This window comes from Odontesthes bonariensis, chromosome 3 (assembly GCF_027942865.1).
Source record: "Odontesthes bonariensis isolate fOdoBon6 chromosome 3, fOdoBon6.hap1, whole genome shotgun sequence".
NCBI classification, from domain to species: Eukaryota; Metazoa; Chordata; class Actinopteri; order Atheriniformes; family Atherinopsidae; genus Odontesthes; species Odontesthes bonariensis.
The window spans coordinates 7,818,079-7,823,969 of NC_134508.1; the positions used below are offsets into that span (position 1 = coordinate 7,818,079).

The 5,891-nt window shown below is 38.9% G+C and overlaps 1 long non-coding RNA gene across 1 annotated transcript; it reads left to right on the top strand.

Annotated features, from left to right (window-relative positions):
- LOC142377697 (uncharacterized) lies at positions 1–1,899 on the top strand. Its single transcript, XR_012769539.1, has 3 exons — positions 1–107; positions 704–744; positions 1,784–1,899. It is a non-coding gene; the product is annotated as an uncharacterized LOC142377697 (long non-coding RNA).
- Positions 1,900–5,891: the final 3,992 nt, after the last annotated feature.

The following is a 5,891-nucleotide window of genomic DNA, read 5'->3' on the forward strand; positions in this document are numbered from 1 at the left end:
CTCCGAAGCAGGGGACTGCTCAGTTTTGTGACCCCAGCCAACTAGCCGGACTACCTTCGTCAACGCCAAAACGAGGCTGGAACTCTGCTCACAGGACGCAGCAGGGGGTAAGAAAATGTTCATAAAAGATATTGCTAATATGGGATGTCATCCCTTTAACTCTTCAGCTGGAGTTTTTGTTGAAACAGCCACTATGTGTTGCTCATGTTGGGTCAACTCTGTTGATGTCCCACTGGTCAAATCAGAGGGATTTCATTCCTGATGTTGTGTCTGAAAGCCTGGCTGCCTCAGTTCATGTGCTTCCAACGCAGAAGCTCTCAGCCACAGCACTGACCTCTCCTTAGCTGTCAGACCCGGCCCTGAGCGACACTTACAGTGAGATACACTGGCCACTCTGACTGCCGTTCAGGGGCAGTTCCTTCTAAACGCACCCTGACTGCTGAAAGAAAGATTTGAATGGTTTGACACATGCACATATTGTAGCTAATATTTATTTCTCTGATGTTTATTCTATACTGTAGATTTGTATATAGCTAATGTTTATTCTCTATTTTTATTCTATTCTATTTGCTTGTTTTTCCTTTAATTGTTTACATATCTTTTATACTGTATGCTGTTGCAACACAATAATTTCCCAAATTGGGATGAATAAAGTACTTATCTTATATCTATAGATACTTATCTTATCTATCTATCTATCCAGATCGGCTTCTCACGAATGTACGAAAGCCCAGAGCGGACTTGGTACGTATAACCTTTTTTTTTTATGGTTTTCTCGAGATCTTTTCTTGAATGCTCATGATCAGTTTCTCAGTGTTCTTGAAGCCTTTCCAAGAACAGACTCAAGCTGAAAATGTCAAATTTTGGAGAACCCGACATAGATCAACGCATCAGATTTTACTTCTGTGGCAATTTGTTTGTCTTGTAGAGATAACTTTCATATCAGCCGGCGTCATTTAAGGAGACGGCCGGCTCGACTGCAGCTCAACAGGCGTTTACACCTCAGTGATCCTGCTGATGTAGTCGACTTCATCAGTGACCAGCTGAGGGGACCAGGCCGTCTCCATGGTTACATAATGATGCACGAGAGGTGCCGTTATCGTTTTCTCGAGATAAATAACTCTTTATCTCGAGAAAACGATATCGGCATGATTGGTGCGCGTTAAACCTGATTCCATTCTTCAAATGCTTGTCACACCAGCAGGATTTGCTTTGTGCATTTTCACAGCAGAACTGTTACACAAACGCTCCACATTCCATGTTTGATTCATAGGCTACTTTATTCAGTTTTCAATGAAAGGGGGGTAAACATGGGTACACCTTTGCCAGAAATACATATAAACAGGGGCGGACTGGGGAGAAAAAAGGGGCCTCGAAAACCATTGCTGAATTAACTCATTATCTCGAGAAAACCATCATTGTTTTCTCGAGATAACGAGATAATTATGTCATTTTGGATTTTTTTGCACATATGAAATAGTGTTTTAAAATTTAGTCATGAGAAATTGAGCTAATCCGACACGTGAAGGAAAATCTCACTTCTCAATTCTACAGGATTTCTTAGATGAATCTGTCTTTTATGCTTTTTTTTTACATTTTCAAACAAAGGCTTACATAACTAATATATAACTTAACTCAGCAATACTGTTACACAATGATAAGTTAGCATACATCGTATGCAAACATTTTGACATTGATGGCAAGAAAGAACAAAATGTTCTAATGATGGCAAGATTATCACAAAATACCAACACTGTGCATCTCATCTCCATCTGTGTGCCAGCGTTATCCGGGCCATCTGCCAAGAGATCTTGTCTGTCAGGAGGATGCAGAGCCTCAGCAAGCTCTGAGGATACCTTGTTTCCATGCCAACCATCTGTTAACTCATATCCTTCAACATGCCCTCGGAAAAAGAAAATAAATAAATAAATAAATCCCATGTGATCTGACTGAGATGTGGAGCTTGAATGAGTCTCTGATGGCCGCCGTTACATCAATGAGTGACGCTGCTGTTATGAAGCTGAATTCGGTTCACACCTTTTGTGTGTCCTCAGAAATAAAAGCTGACTTGTTTCCCCTCGATCAAACCTGCTTCCCTGCTCAGTGAACATCTCATTTTGAAGGTAAGAATAAACCAAAGCCGCCTCATCTCGTATCAAACAAAGATATTTGTGTTGCAGCTGATTCTCAGTCAGATAAAAACATGTCATTTGACCTCTGCTGTCAGTATAATTACCCCTCATGGACAGGTAACACCACTTACAAAACCATGAAACAGTGTACGTAAACGGATTAACTTGGCTATTCAAAAGTAATGTAATATGTTTCGGGCTGTTACTTTATTGATTTTTGCATTTGGCATCAGGCGATGATACACCGAGTGTCTCGTATCCCTTTGTGTGAAATAAGAAACAGCACCAGCAGATCTGCAAACAAATGTCAACAGTCAGCAGACTCAACATGTCTGCCATCTGTAACACGCCAATACTCAGAAGAAATCGCTCTATATTCTATGAATCAGTGAGTTTAGGTTTAGGTCAGAGTACATTAAGCCAACGACACCAGAAGCGAGCCAATCACAAAGCTAATACTGAGGCCAGGGATGTCATGAAGGGCAAAGCAACTGGCTTTCTTAATTAATACGATTAAGTTACCTGATTGTGTTAAAGGGGAAGTTCAGTTTTTTTTTTTTTTAAAGCTGGACCTTATTTCTGGCATAAAATACGTTCATCTACTCACCGATAATAATGGTTGGATTTAAGGCAGTATTCATATTGTATGTGTATTATATGTGCTCAGGGTTTGGAAATATCATGACTCCATTTTACACACTCTAATTTACCGAATAAAAGCACTTCTTTAATTGTTTACTCAGTGTTGAGTCACTCACCCTCTGCAAAAGACCAAAAAAAAAACCATGCAGAAACCCAAGTAAACCCTTTGAAATGCAATGAGATACATTACTTCTAAGGTAGTTCACAGCAAAACAATCACAGCAAAGGTTAAATCAGAAAATTAAGTGATGGCTAGGTAACTTAATGTCAGTGATGCTCCAGATTTCATTCAACTCTTAATGGCTGTATGATAATATAACATATAATGCCTACATAGAAATATAAAAAAATCACATCAGAGAATCACATTTAACTGAACACTGTAGCACATGTAACTTAGCTCACACCCAATCTATTTATTAATGACATCCATGACCTCATTTTAACAAAACAGCTAAATGCACCCATGGTGTGCACCATGGATAAAAGCATCCACCAAACAGCATTCGGAGTGATCCAAACGCTGTATGAGCACGAGCAAAGCTTTCAGGAACACTGACAGGGAAAACATTAGACAGCATTACCGGTTTACTGTCCATCAATACCAGGCTGGATGTGACGTCTCATGGTTCAATACTGCAGCAACAGGAAGAAGGGTGCTATGATTGTGCTGCTTTTATGTATATGCAGTGTGTGCACATATTCTACTCTCACTGCGCTTTAATCCTTTTAACCGTCTGTTTCCTTTGGTTCAACATCATCTGAATGTATTCTCACCGTCTGTTTGGGATCGTCTCAGGTTCATCTCTTTATTCGTCTCACTGCAACTTCTCGGAAAAGTGAAAATTTAATGTATTCTTTCTTCTTTTATCCTCCCTGTAGTTGTTTATCATTTATTATCACATTCTTTTTATTTGCTGTGAAGTTGATTATTGGGTCATGTGAAAAAGGGGGGGGGGGGGTTAGCTGCAGCCAGGTGCTGCTAATCAAATGCACTTGATTAAATGATCATCAGCATGTGTGGGAAAGTAGAACGTATGGAACAGAAAGTCCAAGATGATTTGGATATTAGTCAAATAAAGAAAGTTTTACCTTCAATACTACTGTAAGAATATCTACCGTGAATATTAGAATATTTGACCCACTAACTCTCAGAATCTAAGCCATTTAATGTGATGGATGTTATGGATTTTTTTTGGCCAGGAATGCTCTCTAACATACTGATCAAATTTCAAACTGTCATATCAGATGCAATGCCTCTTAGGAAGCCAGCATGATCCACTGCTCCCGTCCTCATACTTAAAATTACAGCTCAGTTTACTGCCTGCCCGGGCATCTCGTTCTCTCATTTCCTTGAAGTGTGGTCATCGGTAAAAATCAGCGGAGAAAAAAACTTCTTCCGAATGCATGAATCAGAAAGCAATGGTTTGAATTTTTAATTTTTTTTGTGTGGGCTCTCTTTGTGGAGGTGAAATACATTTTAACAGCCTATTCAAGCTTCTGAAGTGTGTGGCCATGATGGTGAATTTTACCTTCTATTTACCAGCATGCAAACACGTCTTCATACAGCCTGCTCCCACCTGGCGCTGACATGCTTTGTGGCTCATCTTAATAATAATAATAATAATACATTTAATTTTTAAAAAAGCGCCTTGCTCAACACTCAAGGACACTTTACAACACATTAAAAACACAATAAATAAAATAACACAAGTTAAAAAGAGGTTAGAGGGAGAATGCAGCTTGAAACAGATGGGTTTTCAGTTTTGATTTGAAGACGGGTAAAGGGGTGGGAGTGAGTTCCAGAGTTGGGGAGCAGATCTTGATATGTTGTTGCCTCCAGATGCAACCTTTTATGACAATATCAATTCTCAGCTCCGTATGCAAAAACAAAACATCAAATACAAAAATCTAACCCCATCAGACTAAAAAAATCAGTGGACCCTGTTTCTGCGTTGATGGTTGAGAGCTCTATATGAGTGCACTTCTGCTGATTATAGAAATGCAAACTGAAGGTTTTGGAGTATAAACTTTTAGAGGTTTTCACGATGACCAGTCCCAAAAACAACATAAATGTTGAAAAGCCTGAAACATTGCTGTGAAAAGTAACGGTAGTGTCTGTATTACTTCTTTGAGCTGTATTTGTCTTTTAATATACAGCAACAAACCTCACTGTGAAGTCTCACAGGACTTTGTGTCTCTTGGGCCTCATCTTTGACCAGGACATAAATATACTGGACTTCGTTCATCTTCTTCGAGTTAAAGTGGAAGTTTTTTTGTTGTTTTTTTAAAACCTGGACCTTATTTCTGGCATAAAATACGTTCATCTACTCACCAATAACAGTTTGGTGAAAGTCGGCGTCCTTCTGAAGATATTTAGATCACTGGAGATCGGCGTATATCCATATAACGGGAGAGAACAGGGCAGAGACAATACAGTCTCTAAATAAGGCATTATCTGTCTTTATTTCACCAATACTTTAAGACCAATGAATGAATGAACGTGTACTATTGCACTGTTAGCTCAGTGCTGCCGTGTTGTTGCTATTATGTTATGACTACAGGTGGAAATGAGCAAATGTTGCTACAACCTGGCACAATGCATCTCTTCTCTCAAGATTAATGCTTTTGCGCATTGTCCCTGTTTTAAATAAATAAATAAAAATGTTGGGTTGGGTTAGGGTTACAACCCATTGCAGTTTATAGAAACATTTGTTAAAATGGCTGGTTATTGATAGGTTCTGCATCACACTTAAAATACGTCTTTGAAGCCTTGTCTAATCTTGTTTAATGACACTAAAGGGTTTCAGCTTGGTGTCGGGCTTCGCCTGGTTTCTAAGATCAAAGACAAACTTCAGCAATATTTAACAAAGACTCTGAAGTTCATCAAACTGTCACAGAACTAAGCAGCTGATTTGTGTCTTGGGAAACACAGAAATAATTTCATACAGCAGTACAGTCTTACACTGGAAAAAATGCCCCTCCAAAAATAAGTAAGAAAAACAACAAATACAAGACGTTTTTGCTTGAAATAAGCAAAAAAAAAATCTGCCAATGGAACTAGTGAAAATCGGCTTGTCAAGATTTCCTGAAATAAGATGTGATATTTGGGACTTT